Raw genomic sequence first — 17,097 nt, forward strand, 5'->3', positions numbered from 1 at the left:
CCCTCTTCCTTACCACTGAAACCACAGTAAAGGCTCCTGCCCACCTTCTCTCTCTCCTCCCTCAGCCTCCTGACTGACACTGGCACTCCCAGCCCCTCCCTGTGTGGTCTCCTGTGCTGTGTGAACCCCTTCCCTTGAGACTATGAGTAGTGAACTGTCGTTTTAAAGGCAGCCGTCTTCTCTGTTGTCTTCACCCTACCTGACTGTGATAAAACCTGCACTTTTGCAAACTTAACGTAAATCTTTCAAGTGAAGCTCAACTTTCTGGCAAATAGTGTCCAGCATTTGCAGAGGCCACGCTAAGTGTTAGGCATTGTTCTACACACTTGGCCCGCATTAACTCAGCTAATCCTCACAAAACCATGTTATTACTAAAATGGGGTCTATCCTTACCCCATTTCACAGATGGCAAAGTTAAGGCACAGTGAAGTGAAGTGAGAACTTCCCAGGTGGCTCAGTGGTAAAGAATCCACCTGCCAATGCAGGAGACGCGGGTTCAATCCCTGGGTCTAGAAGATCCCCTGGAGGAGGAAATGGCAACCCACTTCAGTATTCTTGCTGGGATATCCCCATGAATGGAGGAGCCTGGTGGGAGTCCAGGGGGTCGCAAAAGAATCGGACATGACTGAATGCCTGAGCATGCACACAGGAGGTGAAGTGACTCTACACCACACAGCTTGGAAGTGGAAAGCTGGGCTCCAGGCCCATTTCTGTCTGACTTCAAAGCCCTCTCTACTGACATGACAACTGATTCTTCTGAGGAACGTGGGGGAAAGAGTACAGAACCTTCTTCAGAGATTAAAGTGCGTGAGAGAGGGAGAGAGTTCAGCTCTAAAGTTGTCTATTCACGGGGCCATGGATGAGAAAAGGGGAAAACAGGAGTCATGAGGGCAGTTGCACACACAATCAGACAGGAAAACTCTACCCCGGCAATGGAGACATAGAGGAATTTTCCTTAAATGAGCGCCAGAGCCAAAATGGTCACTCTCAGAGGCCACATTTGCCTCTTGGCCAGTTCTAATTATCAGCATCGATGCTTTCTATTGGCAATTATCCAGGCTCAGGGAGCTGCGTCAGTAAATAATTGGAGTGCAGGGGACCCCGGAAGGTTATTTACACAGGCACACTGGCTCTGCTCCCCGGCTCTGACTTGCAGTCAGCATGGCCTGAGTGGGAGCAATAAGGCCTCTGCAAAGCTGGCCTAGGGCTGTTGAGCAAATTGCAAAGCTGATCTCTCTGCATTAAGAGAAGCCCATTAGCACAACGAAGCTATTGTTGCTGTCAGATCACTGGGTGCCTGGCTGAACCTGCCTGCTCTTCCTCTGAGGAGCCTGGCTCTCAGGGGATCTACGTATGCCTTTGAGATGATCAAAGGGAAGTTGTTCTCCGCTCAGTCTGACTTCTCAGTGAAGGAGGACTTACCCAGTAAAATAAAACACTGGTTTTCCTCCTCTCACACCAAATGTGTGGGGTTTTTTCCCCTCCCTTGAAACAGTTCTGACATTAACTGTGCAGAGTTAGCACAGTCCCCAGAAGTTAAGGGCTTGGCCCCACAGGATGGCCCTTCACTTCAGATGGATGATCACATGTCTAGGAGGTCCCCCGTGCTTCTGGCTGATAGGCTACAATGTGGGGGTTCCTATAATCTTCTCCCCCACCCCAAGCTTGATGGTTTGCTAGAATGCTCACAAAAGCCAGGGAAATACTTTACTTGGTATTACTGACCAATTCCCAGGTGGCACAGTGGTAAAGAACAGGAGATGGTGAGGGACAGGGAAGCCTGGTATGCTGCAGTTCATGGAGATGTGAAGGGTCACACAGGACTTGGTGACTGAACAACAGCCACAACAACTCAGGAACAGCCACACGGGAGATGCACAGGACAAGGTTGTGGGCAGGGGCACAGAGATCCTGTGTCCTCCCCAGATACGTCCTCTCCTGAAACCATGATGTGTTCACCAACTCAGAAGCTCTCCAGATGCCTTTGGTAAGGGTTCTTACGGAGGCTTCTTTGCCCAGCACAGTTGATTAAGGTGTCAGTCGCTGATAAATAATTCAACCCCTGGCCCATCTCCCTTCCTTGGGTGGCGGGGGAGGGGGGGATGGCCCTGAAAGTCCCAAGCTTCTAATCATCTATAATCAAGTGGTTGATTCTTCACCTGGTAACCAACCCCTCATCTTTGGGTGCTTTCCAAAAGTCACCTCACTAACGTAAACTCAGACGTACATGGAAGGGGTTGTTACAGATAACAAAAGACACTTCTTTCACCTTTATCACTCCAGAGCATCTCAGAAGCCAGGAAGGAAGACCAAGTGTACATTTTTAATTATTTCACAATATGACATGGGATCAGGGGCACAGAATAGGAATAATTCAATTTCTTTTTAACACTTCTTGGGTGAGCTGTTCCGTTGTCCCAGAAAATGTACTAAATAGGAGAAATACACAGAATAAAATCAGGATGTCTCTGGTAATGGCCAGTTGGTGTGGTCCATGAACAATTGGTGAAGTTGCCCTGCAGTCAGGACTGGGGAGAAGGCGTGGGAGACCCGTGTCTGTAACAGGTCAGTCAGGTACCAGCCTGAGCTGGTACTGCATGGTCAGTGGTAAGAGAAAGAGTGTGATCCTCAGCCCAATCTGATCCCTGTTTCTCAGACTTGTGTCCATACTGAGTCTTTCAAATGTGAGAACTAGGTTTCCCTAGTACACCTTCTAGAATAAGCTTCGAATGTCCTCTGCTTCCATCAGCACCTTCCCACAAAACAGCCTGACTTCCCACTCTACGACCAGAAAAATAAGGGAACTCTCTGGGAGTCCAGTGGTTAGTCTAAGTGTTTCAGTCACTCAGTCATGTCTGACTCTTTGTGACCCCACGGACAGTAGCTCACCAGGCTCCTCTGTCCATGGGATTCTCCAGGAAAAAATACTGGGGTGGGTAGCCATTCCCTTCTCCAGGGGATCTTCCTGACCCGGGGATAGAATCCAGGTCTCCTGCATTGCAGGCAGATTCTTTACCATCTGAGCTTTCGCTTCCTGGGCCCAGGTTCAATCCCTGGTCAGGGAACTAAGATCCCACAGGCCACATGTTGTGTCCAAAAGAAAATAAAGTAAAATTAGGAAGATGAACCCTCTCACCCGACATATTGCCTCTGCATCTGATCCTTCTCCCACTTACTTTAATATCCACTTTTCTAAGCACAATTATTCTGGATATCGGAAACTTTTCTTTGCCTGTTTTTCATGGTGGTGAAACATCTCAAAGTCACCAACAACTTCTCTTTGTCTCTTTCTTGCTTCTCAATGCTGTCTCTATTCTCATCATCCCTCCCACTTGGCTGTAATAAGACACTTCCCGAGAAACCAGTATCCTTCTTCCTTCTGCCCGTCCCCTCACGTCCTTGTTCATCTGCTGGTTCGCCTCTCTTCCCTCCACAAGCTGTGTCTCCATTGAATAAAGATGCTACATTTTCAGCAGGACTGAAATAGACAGTGTGTTTCTGAAGCTTTTGAAAAGACAAAGTGGGTTGGCACCCAAACATTCCCCAAGCTTTGTGACTAGGAAAGCCACATCTTTTTTCTTACTTAACCAAGTCAAGCACACTTTCTGTTTGCCTTTTAATTTACATCCTTCAGAAAGATAAATTATAGTTCACAATTCCTGAAAAGTGGGTGAAGAGTGATATTTTAATAAAATAAGATTGTGGGAGTGAATCACGGCTGCTAAGGATTGACAGGCGGAATGGAAGGAAAATGATTCTCTGATGTACAATTTAATTGTATGTTTCCTGGTTTTCTGGCATTTCCCGTCTCTAGCATCCTGGGAACTTGTGCCTGAACCCAAAATAAGTTCACCCACCTTCTCATTCTTACCTACAACCCCTGAGAAACATCTGTTATATAAACAGAGTGACACCGGTATTTAACAAACATACAGCAATATTCATTTTGTTCCTTCAAATTATTTTCTGACAAAGACTGTTTCACTCAAACCACAATGGACTGTTGTCTTTTTAGGAACTGTATCCTAAAAGATCCAGGGTTTCTACCCCATTGCTTCTCGCCAGCATTAGCTACTTAACTGGATCTCAGTTAATGAATTCAGAGCCAACTCCTGCATCTCATAGGAAGTATAGCTTCGTCATTTCGTAGTTATGTGTTTCATTCCCATGATGTTTTCAAGTATAATAAGATCATTTTATTCTCAAGACTGAGCTCTATCAACTTTTTCTTAACTATACATACTCTTTCAAAGCTTGGAAGATTGAAGATATCACTGGTGAACTTAAAAAGAAAATGCTGAGGAATATTGAAACATTTGGGGGATAACAGTAGAGCTTTGAAGAAGACACTTTAAGTGAGGCATACAACTTTGAGTTGGTAAGTCCTTGAATGTTTAATTTGAAGATGCCAATCATCATACTCACAAAATTACTACAGGTATTGAAAGTAGACGGTCCTGGGGATTAAGCATATCTATGACCTTGACAAAATGTGTGGAATAGTTTATCTGAACCTTGGTTTTCCAAAGCATAAAGTGGGAGTAATTGTGCACAGAGGGTAGAGTTATTGTGAGAAGAGACATGAATGAACCTAGGTCAGAGTTCAACCAGGAAAATAAAACCACAATAAGTATCTCAAATAGAGGGGACCAAGGACACATGGTTGGTTACCCAGGTACTGGAAAGCTGATAGAGCAAATTAAGACTAGTAACTGCAAGTCAGTGTCTTCCCACGGACCTGAGGGAAGAGAACTGATGAGGGACTAGTACCAGAAACCTGAGCCTATACGGGGAGTAGAATGTTGTGAGCTTCAAATGCCTGATTTCATTTCCCAAAGGACTATGGGAGGAGGAGGAATGTTCTTACAGCAGTGAAGAGTTGGACCCTTGGACCAGGCTGTCTGGGTTCAGATCCAGCTCCGGCACTTAGCTTGCTCCATGTCTTGAACAAGCCATGTAACCTCTTGATTCTTTAGCATGTACATTGGTGAAATGGGGACAAAAATACCACCCATCTCATAAGGACTCAGTGAAATGAAATAGGCACTAGATATAAGAAATAGAAAGTCTGGCATGCGGTCAGTGCAATATGAGTTCTTTGCTAATATTGTTAGGAATATTATTTTACTGTCATTATCACTCATCTTTTAATCTTCTGGCAAAAGCCCCTTTCTCACATGGAAACTTGAAGAATGTAAAGTAAATATTGTCTCCACTGAGTGGGCCTGCCCTTTCTGATCACTGTCCACCACTTGCTCATCAGCTCATGAAAGCGAGAATTATTCCTTTTCTGTTGCAAAATTTTCTCTGTTTGATAACACTGTTCCTGGTATAAGAGAGGAATGCAGTGAGCATTTACAGGCTGAATGAAATAGATAGAAACTCCTGATTTCTGATTTGGGCACCTGGGTAAATGGTGGTGTCATTCCTTTGTTTAAGGCCATATTGACAGAGACCAGGAAAAAATCAGTATATAGATGGAACAGTATATGATCGGGAAAAGTTCAATATATGTAGGAATGGACAGTATTGCCCAAAGAAAACACATGAAACCGGAAAGACTGTGTGTGTATATAGATAACTATGCATATATGTAAATATATGCCTTTACTGTATGCTAGGCACTGTTTTAAACACTAAAACGATTGTGAAATAGAAGTAGATAAAAGTTCTTGCTGTCACCGAGCTATGTGGGGCACTCTGATGATGAATGTGATAAGAGAGTGAGTTACAGGGACTATTCAGAATAAAGTAAGTACCATGCTGGAGGTTGAAATTTTACTTATTTTTTTAATTACAATATTAGTTTCAGGTGTACAGCATTGTGATTTAGTGTCTTTTCAGATTATAATCCACTAAAAATTATTATAAGATCATGGCTGCAGTCCCTTGTGCTGTACAATAATCCTTGTGACTCATCTGTTTCATACACACTGGTTTGTGTTTCTTAATCCCATATCCCTAATGTACCCCTCCCCACTTCCTGCTCCCCACTGGTTACCACTTGTTTGTTCTCTGTATCTGCGAGTCTGTTTCTGTTTTGCATATATGTTCATTTGTATTAATTTTTAGATTCATTATATGATGATATCATATAGAGGTTGAAACTTTGCACGTGTTGATCAGTGTAGGCGTCAGTGAAGACATTTGCACAGAGACTTGGAAGAAGTGAGGCAGTGGACCACATGGATGTCTGAAAGAAGATGACATGACAAGTGTGAGCCCCTGACACAGAAGCATGTCTCATTTGCTCTAGGATGAAGAAGAAACCTCTGTGGACACCGCAGAGCAAGCAGGAGGGCAGTAGAAGATAAGTCAGCAAAGTGGAGAGAGCCCAGATGGCCAGGACTTTGTTCTGAGGATGTGGCTTTGTTCTGAGTGAGCTGAGGGCTGAGAGGGCTGAGTTGGGGCCTGAAGTGGACTCACATTTGAAAGGATCCTCTAGCCCACTGGTTCACAGTAGCACTGTGTGCAAGTGTAGATGCAGGCAGAACAAGTAGAAAGTAGCCGCAATGATTCTTGTAAGAGACAAAGGCTGGCTTGGACCCTACTAGTAGCAGAGGAGTCAGTAATAGGTCAGACGTGGGTAAATATGAAAGCCAAGCCAAGTCAACAGGATTTACTCAGGGATTGGATGTGGATTATTGAAAAAAAAAAAAAAATCAAGGGTATCTCAGAAGTTTCTGACACTCAATGCTGAAAGAATAGAGTCGCCTTTCATTGTGTGAAGAGCAGAACTGCGTGAAAAACTAGAATTTTCCCAGCTGTAAAACACATTGATATTTAAGGATGGAAAAAGAAGACAAACCAATGAAGACCCTGAATGGGAGAAGTCAGAAAAGGCAAAATAATATTGAAGTATATTTCTAAAGAGAACAAGAAAGTCAATGATGGCTTAGTTCTTAAGAGGGAATATGGAATAATATTAGCATTTTTCCAGGTTATCCCATTTATCCTGGGTTGTAGACACTGAATTTATCTCAACTAATGCAGAATAAGCTTTCCTTATAGAGAAGAGCCAAGGATCGGTGAGTGGACAGGTCAGCCTTGAAACTGACCCGAGGAAGAAAACATGAAAAATGAGGGGAGAAAGAGCTTAAAACTTTATCACCCCAGTATTATAGGATGGTAATGAGGTCATCACTGAAGTGCGCTTTGCCTTCTGCACCTTACAGTGAGAAATAAAATGTGTACATAATGATGTGTTCATTTGAAGGACTGATGCTAAAGCTGAAACTCCAATACTTTGGCCACCTCATGCGACAAGTTGACTCACTGGAAAAGACTCTGATGTTGGGAGGGATTGGGGGCAGGAGGAGAAGGGGACGACAGAGAATGAGATGGCTGGATGGCATCACCGACTCAATGGACATGAATCTGAGTGAACTCCGGGAGTTGGTGATGGACAGGGAGGCCTGGCGTGCTGTGATTCATGGGGTCGCAAAGAGTTGGACATGCTGAGTGACTGAACTGAACTGATACATAATGAAAATCTTTACAGGAAAAAAAAAAAAAGGCTTGGGACAAATTTGTTGGTTTTCTATTACTCCCGAAACAAATTTCCATAAACCAATTATCAAAGCAGCACAGATCTGTAATTACACAGTCCTAGAGGTCAGGAACCCAAAGTTGGTTTCACTGAGCTGAACTCGTGTCAACAGGGCTGTGTCTTTCTGGAAGCCTTTGAGGAGGATTGTTTCCTGCCTTTTCCAGCTTGTAGAGGCTCCCTGGTTCATTCATTCTTTGGCTCATGGCCCCTTCCCTACATTTTCAAGAGAGCTTCATAGCATCTTCTCATCTCCTCTGTCTCTTTTGTCAAGAAGGAAGAAATTTTCCTCCACCCTGTTAGGTTCTTCTGGCTGGTCTATGAAATTGGCATGAGACAGATTACTAGGAGAAAACCAAACAGAGGCTCAATAACACACATACATGGGAGAGACCCAGGAAAATAGTAGCTCACCAAATGGCCAAAACCTTCACTTTAAATACCATCTTCAGGTCAGTTCAGTTCAGTTCAGTCGCTCAGTCATGTCTGACTCTCCGCAACCCCATGAATCACAGCACGCCAGGCCTCCCTGTCCATCACCAACTCCCGGAGTTCACTCAAACTCATGTCCACAGAGTCAGTGATGCCATCCAGCCATCTCATTCTCTGCCGTCCCCTTCTCCTCCCGCCCCCAACCTTTCCCAGCATCAGAGTCTTTTCCAGTGAGTCAACTCGTCGCATGAGGTAAAGACAAAAGAGAATATTGGGGGTGATGGTTGGGGACTTCAAAGTGTAGGAAGGCAATTGACATGGAGATGATAAAGAAAAGGTTGGGTAAATAAATGGTTTCTGGGCTGGGCTGCGACAATGGACACTGAGGGAAATTTTAACAAAAGAAAATTTGCTAGGTTCCTCCCTGTTTACAGCACTTCCCTGAAAGCTCAGTTGGTAAAGAATCTGCCTGCAATGAAGGAGATCATGGTTCGATCCCTGGGTTGGGAAGAGCTGCTGGTGAAGGGATAGGCTACCCACACCAGTATTCTTGGGCTTCCCTGGTGGTTCAGCTGGTAAAGAATCCACCTGCAATGCGGAAGACCTGGGTTTGATCCCTAGGTTGGGACGATCCCCTGGAGAAGGGAAAGGCTACCCACTCCAGTAACCTGTCCTGGAGAATTCCATGGACTGTACAGTCCATGGGCTCTCAAAGAGTCGGACACAACTGAGCGACTTTCACTTTCCCTTTCCCTGTCTACACCTAGGTCACACTGGTGTTATCTCCGGTGACAACGCCTTTCCTGGAACAGTCATTCAGTCTTTGCAACCCCAAGGAGGCAACAATACTGTGGTGAGTTGCCATTCCCTCCTCCAGGGGATCTTCCCAACAAAGGGATCAACTTGCATTATAGGCAGGTTTTTTACCATCTGAGTCACTAAGGAAGATCCCAGTAGGGGAGAGGGTCAAAAATTATTTTTGTCTTTTGGGTCTGGATCATTTTCAGCTCAAAATAATCTGCATGCCCAGCAGGTATTTGGGGGTGGTGAATTTTGCTCCTCTCTGGGATATTTAGTAACTATGGTGAAGAAGTGAGGAAGGCTGAAGCAGTGACCAAAAAAAAAAAAGCATTCTGTTGACCACTCCTACATGTGACACTAAATGTGTGAAAATTGATAGACCAGAGCAAAGGAACATTAGAAACTAATTACCAAGAACTGTGGGTAAAAATGGTGAGATTGACATGCACACACTATATAAGCTATATAAAATAGATGATTGATAAGAATCTACTGTATAGCACAGGGAGCTCTACTCAATACTCTGTAGTGACCTATATGAGAAGAGAGTCTAAAAAAGAGTGGGTGTATATGTATGTGTATAACTGATTCATTTCGCTGCACAACAGAATATAACACAACATTGTACATCATCCATCAGTTCAGTTCAGTCGCTCAGTCGTGTCCGACTCTCCACGACCCCATGAATCACAGCACGCCAGGCCTCCCTGTCCATCACCAACTCCCGGAGTACACTCAAACTTATGTCCACAGAGTCGGTGATGCCATCCAGCCATCTCATTCTTGGTCGTCCCCTTCTCCTCCCGCCCCCAACCTTTCCCAGCATCAGAGTCTTTTCCAGTGAGTCAACTCGTCGCATGAGGTGGCCAAAGTATTGCAGTTTCAGCTTTAGCATCAGTCCCTCCAATGAACATCCAGGATTGATCTCCTTTAGAATGGACTGGTTGGATCTCCTTGCAGTATAAGGGACTCTCAAGAGTCTTCTCCAACACCACAGTTCAAAAGCATCGATTCTTCGGCGATCAGCCTTCTTCACAGTCCAACTCTCACATCCATACATGACCACTACCCTTATGGCAGAAAGTGAAGAGGAACTCAAAAGCCTCTTGATGAAAGTGAAAGAGGAGAGTGAAAAGGTTGGTTTGAAGCTCAACATTCAGAAAACAAAGATCATGGCATCTGGTCCCATCACTTCATGGAAAATAGATGGAAAAACAGTGGAAACAGTGTCAGACTTTGTTTTTTTGGGCTCCAAAATCACTGCAGATGCTGATTGCAGCCATGAAATTAAAAGACGCTTGCTCCTTGGAAGAAAAGTTATGACCAACCTTGATAGTATATTAAAAAAGCAGAGACATCATCCATACTCCAATACAAATTAATTTAAAAAACAAACAAAAAACGAGCAAGAGTCCTGGTCAGACCTCTGCAGCAGAGAAATACCTTCTCAGCAAAGCAAAATTAAAAATCACAATTAAAGGTGAGTTCACTGTGCAGGAGTCAGAATCTGTCATGAAATTAGAGCCCACAAAAGCAAATTCCACCCAAATATTGCAGGCAAGTTAGAGGCATGGTATGCTTGCCTTTACCCAGGCAACCTGCACCTAAGGACAGAGAAAACCTAATCACTCCAAGGACAATGTATAGAATATCCTATTCATTCATTTTTAATTCACTGTTCTACCCACAAAAGCTGCTAAGTGTAAGCAGGTGATGAAAAGTGGGGAGCCATGGAAATCTATGACAGAACCCAGATCTGGGGGCTCATAGGCTGTCTGGTTGCTCAGAAATGTGACCCAGTTCCTAAAACATTCCTGAGCCCTGGGAGTCTGCAGCTCAGAAGCAGAAGTGAAGGTGTAAGTGAACTAAAGCAGGAGGTGGAGGTGTGAGAGGGACCTGCTCAGCTCACTGTGTCTACAAAACTCATCACTGTGCAGGTGCTCTAGGTTTATGGGAAAGCCCCTAACAGCCCTCCAGATGCATGACCAAAAATGCTGAGTCACTTGCCTCCATTCTTACTAAGCTCTGTCTCTAAAAACAAGATTATGGAGTTCTCAAGGCAAGAACACTGAAGTGGTTTGACATTCCCTTATCCAGTGGACCACTTTTTGTCAGAACTCTCCACCATGACCCATCCGTCTTGGATGGCCCTATATGTCCTGCTTATTTAAATTATATGCAGAATACATCATGAGAAATGCTGGGCTGGAAGAAGCACAAGCTGGAATCAAGATTGCCAGGAGAAATATCAATAACATCAGATACGCACATGACACCACCCTTATGGCAGAAAGTGAAGAGGAACTAAAAAGCCTCTTGATGAAAGTGAAAGAAGAGAGTGAAAAAGTTGGCTTAAAGCTCAACATTCAGAAAACTAAGATCATGGCATCTGGTCCCACCACTTCATGGGAAATGGATGGGGAGACAGTGGAAACAGTGTCAGACTTTATTTTTTGGGGCTCCAAAATCACTGCAGATGGTGATTGCAGCCATGGAATTAAAAGATGCTTACTCGTTGGAAGGAAAGTTATGACCAACCTAGACAGCATATTAAAAAGCAGAGACATTACCTTGGCAACAAAGGTCCATCTAGTCAAAGCTATGCTTTTTCCAGTGGTCACGTATGGATGTGAGAGTTGGACTGTGAAGAAAGATGAGTGCTGAAGAACTGATGCTTTTGAACTGTGGTGCTGGAGAAGACTCTTGAGAGTCCCTTGGACTGCAAGGAGATCCAACCAGTTCATTCTAAAGGAGATCAGTCCTGGGTGTTCATTGGAATGACTGATGCTGAAGCTGAAACTCCAATACTTTGGCCACCTCATGCGAAGAGTTAACTCATTGGGAAAGACCCTTATGCTGGGGAGGATTGGGGGCTGGAGGAGAAGGGGACGACAGAAGATGAGATGTTTGGATGGCATCACTGACTCGATGGACATGAGTTTGGGTAAACTCCAGGAGTTGGTTATGGACAGGGAGGCCTGGCGTGCTGTGATTCATGGGGTCACAAAAAGTCAGACACGACTGAGCTACTGAACTGAACTGAAACTATGGTGAAGGCAATGAAGATAATGGTGACCTCCTTCAAAAGGTCCCATGCATGTACTGCTAGACTCACTGCACCCTACCCTGCAGCAGGCCACCACTGACCCACGCCTTCATGGAGACTCCTGGACACTCCCGGGCAAGTCAAGGTCAGTCTTTTGTGGGGGCACTGCTCCTTTCTACTGAGTCCTGGTGCACACAAGGTTCAGTTTGTGCCTGCCAAAAGTCTATTTCCTACTCCTGTGTAAGATCTGGCAGCTCTGTGGTGGGGTTAATGGTGACCTCCTCCAAGAGGGCTTATGCCATACTCAGGTCTGCTGCACCCAGATCTCCTGCCTCTGTGACAACCCACTGCTGACCGCTACCTCCACAGGAGATGCTCAAACACAGATCTGTCTCAGTCTCTGTAGTGTCTCTGAAAAGGCAGAGGAGTCAGAGATCAAATTGCCAACATCCGTTGGATAATCAAAAAAGCCAGAGAGTTCCAGAAAATATATCTATTTCCACTTTATTGACTATGCCAAAGCCTTTGACTGTGTGGATCACAACAAAGTGTGGGAAATTCTTGAAGAGATGGGAATACAAAACCACATGACCTGCCTCTTAAGAAACCTGTACGCAGGTCAGGAAGCAACAGTTAGAACTGGACATGGAACAACAGACTGGTTCCAAATAGGGAAAGGAGTACAACAAGGCTGTATATTGTCACCCTGCTTATTTAACTTATACGCAGAGTACATCATGAGAAACGCTGGGCTGGATGAAGCACAAGTTGGAGTCAATTTTGCCAGGAGAAATATCAATAACCTCAGATATGCAGATGACACCACCCTTATGGCACAAAGTGAAGAGGAACTCAAAAGCCTCTTGATGAAAGTGAAAGAGGAGAGTGAAAAGGTTGGCTTGAAGCTCAACATTCAGAAAACTAAGATCATGGCATCTGGTCCCATCACTTCATAGCAAATTGATGGGGAAGCAGTGAAAATAGTGACTGACTTTATTGTTTCGGGCTCCAAAATCACTGCAAATGGTGACTGTAGCCACAAAATTAAAAGACGCTTACTCCTTGGAAGAAAAGTTATGACCAACCTAGATAGCATATTAAAAAGCAGAGACATTACTTTGCCAACAAAAGTCTGCCTAGTCAAACCTATGCATTTTACAGTAGTCATGTATGGATGTGAGAGTTGGACTGTGAAGAAAGCTGATCACTGAAGAATTGATGCTTTTGAACTGTGGTGCTGGAGAAGATTCTTGAGAGTCCCTTGGACTGCAAGGAGATCCAACCAGTCCATCCTAAAGGAGATCAGTCCTGGGTGTTCATTGCAAGGACTGATGTTGAAGCTGAAACTCCAATACTTTGGCCACCTGATGTGAAGAGCTGACTCATTTGAAAAGACCCTGATCCTGGGAAAGATTGAAGGCAGGAGGTTAAGGGGACAACAGAGGATGAGACAGTTGGTTGGCATCACCGAGTCAATGGACGTGGGTTTGAGTGAACTCCGAGAGTAGGTGATGGACAGGGAGGCCTGGCGTGCTGCAGTCCATGGGATTGCAAAGATTCTGACATGACTGAGCCGCTGAAATGAACTACTGAAAACAAACAAACAAAAAACAAATAAATCAATAGCAAATAACTCACATTTAATCATCCCCTGTCCTCCTCCCTCAGAAACCTCCCTGTACTTGCTCAAAGTCACTGTGCAGGAGAGGAGATGAGGAAACCTCTAAGTGTTATGAGTAACAAGGGTGATAACTAACAACATTAACGTTCTAAGATATTCTAAAAGCTGTGTGTATAGCACATTAGTTCAATTCCATCAATACGTAATCAATGAGGAAACTAGTATTATTACCTCATTGCATGGCATGGCTGTGTTGTAGCTTGAATCCAAACCAGTCTAAAAACATTTAAGAAGCACGTATAAGATCAGCATTTATCTTGCTATTGCCTGGCTCTGCTTCTTACAAAAGAGGACTAAAGAGACATGGTTCCAAATGAGAAGGCATGCTTCTGGCTTTGCATAATTGACATCGTTATCTGTCAGGTGGCTTGACTCAGCCCAGCGGCCATTATAAGATCATTAGGAAAGGTGAGCCCTAGGTCCTGAAGGCCAATCACTGGTGCTCTAATCTCGGGAGAAGCAGCGTCCCTGACAGGGGCCTCGGGGAGAAATGTATTGAAGCAGAGAGAAGAGTGTAATGAGTGAATCAAGGTGGGAAAATCGCTGCCTGCACACCAGTGAATAGGATCATTTCCGTGAAGATGTAGATGAGCTTCGGGGCAGCCTCCCCACCACCCTTCTCTTCTTATCCCTGGTCCCACAGCAGCAGATGTCCGAGATGTCAGAAAGCCGAGCAAGAACAGAGGCAGAAGAAGGGAAGGCGTCCCTGATGTCAACTGGCAGGCTCGACTCAGCAGATGCCAACCTAGCCCAGAGTCCCTCCCACCACTGACACAGAGACCTTTAGGGTCAGAGTCTCGTGTGTTCGTTTCCAGAACACAAACTTTGCTTAGAATGGGAGTGGGACTTGAGGAAGAGAATGAGAACACAGCCTCCTAATTGCAGCAGAATCTAATTTTAAAATCTCCTTTTCAGTAGGCATCTGGATGTTCTGTTTTAATGCGACCAATTACCTGGGGTCTATTTCCTGCCCAGCAGCCTATGGAGAGAAGTACTGGAGGAGAAAATGATGTAATGAGAAACAGGCCTAGGACAAGCCTAAGTGCCTTGCACAAAAGCATACTGGCTGCAGCAAGGGGCTCCTGATTACCACACATCTCAGAAAACCTTGGCACTGGGCTGATCCAAATTAGATGCCAACATCGGGGAACATTTATTTTCCATGCATTTTTTTCTTTTCCACTTCAGAGTGATTAGATGTTGAACGGTAAAAGGAAAACATTTTACTCGTGTTACATTTTGTAAAGAACACCTTGAAATCACCATGGTTGGATAAACCTGGTTCACCCCTGCCCTAATGTTTCCCAAACCATCTTTTACCAGAATGGTGAACATCTCGCAATGCCTGGTCTATGAGATAGATCGTTTCAACGATGTCTTGCAGTGTTATCATACTCAGCATGCGAAGGCACACAGAAGTTAGGGAATTCACTAAAGAACAGTTTGTAATTGAAGTTTACCTTTATTAAGGTGCATGTGCACCACGCTTGGGGATAGTCACTTCGCAGAGATGGTGCCGCTAAAGCCCACCAGCAGCATCTTGAAGGGGGGTAACATTATCATGTTTTTATAGATAAGGAATCATAGACTAAGATGGATTAAATAGCTTATTTAAACTCATACAGGGGCTTCCCTGACAGCTTAGGGGGTAAAGAATCTACCTGCAATGTAGGAGACACAGGAAATGTGTTCAATCCCTGGGTTGGGAAGATCCCTGGGAGAAGAAAACCCACTCCAGAATTCTTGCCTGGGAAATCTCATGGACAGAGGAGCCTGGTCAGCTACAGGCCATGGGGTCGCAAAATGATCACACACAACTGAGTGATTGAGCACTCAAGCCACACAGACTCATACAAATAAAAAGGGACTCAGGACTGGAGTGCGGGCAGTATAACTATAGGGCTCCTTCTAAAGTCCATGCTGGACTACTGGTTCACAAAGACCAGGATGGAACCTGGTGCCTCTGCACTGAGATATGTTCCCATCCTATGCAATAATTTCCTTAAATCTGTGATCCACACCATGATCTAAACAGAGTTGGCACCACTGCCTTCATTTTACTGCAAGGAACTTGAGATAAAGAATCACATCACAAGGTCATATTTATGCAACTTTAGAGTCTCCAAAGTTTAAATCTCAAAAAAGCCCTCAGAAACAGGAGATTCATTATTATCCCAACTTCATAGACGTGGAAACAGGACTCTGAGAGGTCAAGTAAAATGCCAAGGTTCAGACACACAGGTGTAGAGATGCCAAGATTGAAATTCTTCTCTCCTCACTCTATCTCTTTTTCCCCTCTCTTCCCTTAGGGCATCACCTGGGGTATTAGAAGTTCAGTGGGCAGATGCTAACTAAATGCATAATAAATAACGTATGTTCTCTTGCACTGTTTAGAATGGGGCAAAGATATTTGGCTTAATGTATCTAAAACACATCCTTATTTATTACAAATCATGGAAGCATAAATTTTCCTCTCCTTAATCGATCAACATACATTTTGGCAGATTGTGCTATAAATTTCTTTTCTATCTGGAAGAACCATGCAACCATTCCACAAAGGTAACAAACGTACCCACTGCTGGTGAGATATTTGTCCTTCAACCCCACACTGGGTTTTAATTTGAAGGTAGCAGGCTCCAAAATCATCCTGCACACGGATAGTTAAGCATCTTGTTTCACAAGAGTAAACCCGTAAGGCGGTCCTGAGGGCAACCTGTGTTACCCTTCTTATTAAATTGCTCAAGCCATTCATGGTGCTTGTGAGGACTTCAGACCTCTGCCAAGCTTTGTTTTTCAGTTCAGTTCCATGCAGAACAAAAGTTGATTGAGTGCCCGCATGGTGCATCATATTGTGCTAGGTTTGGGTTGGGGTGCAAAAATAAATAAGACACGGGCACTCTTGAATAGGGTCTTCCCATCTGAGTGATCGCAGGGAAAATTCTGAGAGATACTTAGGAGACACATGACAAGACAAGTAATCAGTGAGAGTCTGCAAGGTGTAAACTCTAGTGGGAGGCTAGAGGGAACAGATCATTATGTGGTGAGGTTAGGTTACATTCTTTGAAATGAATAAGTTGCCCAGAGTAGAGGTGAGGAAGACATCACAGTGGCACAGTTGAGTTAGCGAGGCCATTTGTTGTCGTCGTTCAGTTGCTCAGTTGTATCCGACTCTTTGCAACTCCATGGACTGCAGCATACCAGGCTTTCCTGTCCTTTCTTGTCTCCAGGAGTTTGTTCAATCTCATGTCCATTGAGTTGATGATGCCATCTAACCATCTCATCCTCTGTCATCCCCTTCTCCTCATGCCTTCAATATTTCCCAGCATCAGGGTCTTTTCCAGTGAGTCAGTTCTTCACATCAGGTGGCCAAAGTATTGAGCTTCAGTCCTTTCAGTGAATATTCAGAGTTGATTTACTTTAGGACTGAAGACAGGAGGAAAAGGGGAAGACAGAGGAGAAGATAGTTGGATGGTATCACTGACTCAATGGACATGAGTTTGAGCGAGCTCTGGGAGATAGTGAAGGACAGAGAAGCCTGGCATGCTTCAGTCCATGGGGTCACAAAGGGTCAGACACAGCTGAGTGACTGAA

Source organism: Moschus berezovskii, chromosome 16 (genome assembly GCF_049115385.1).
Source record: "Moschus berezovskii isolate FMDL1 chromosome 16, NW_MosBer_1.0, whole genome shotgun sequence".
NCBI classification, from domain to species: Eukaryota; Metazoa; Chordata; class Mammalia; order Artiodactyla; family Moschidae; genus Moschus; species Moschus berezovskii.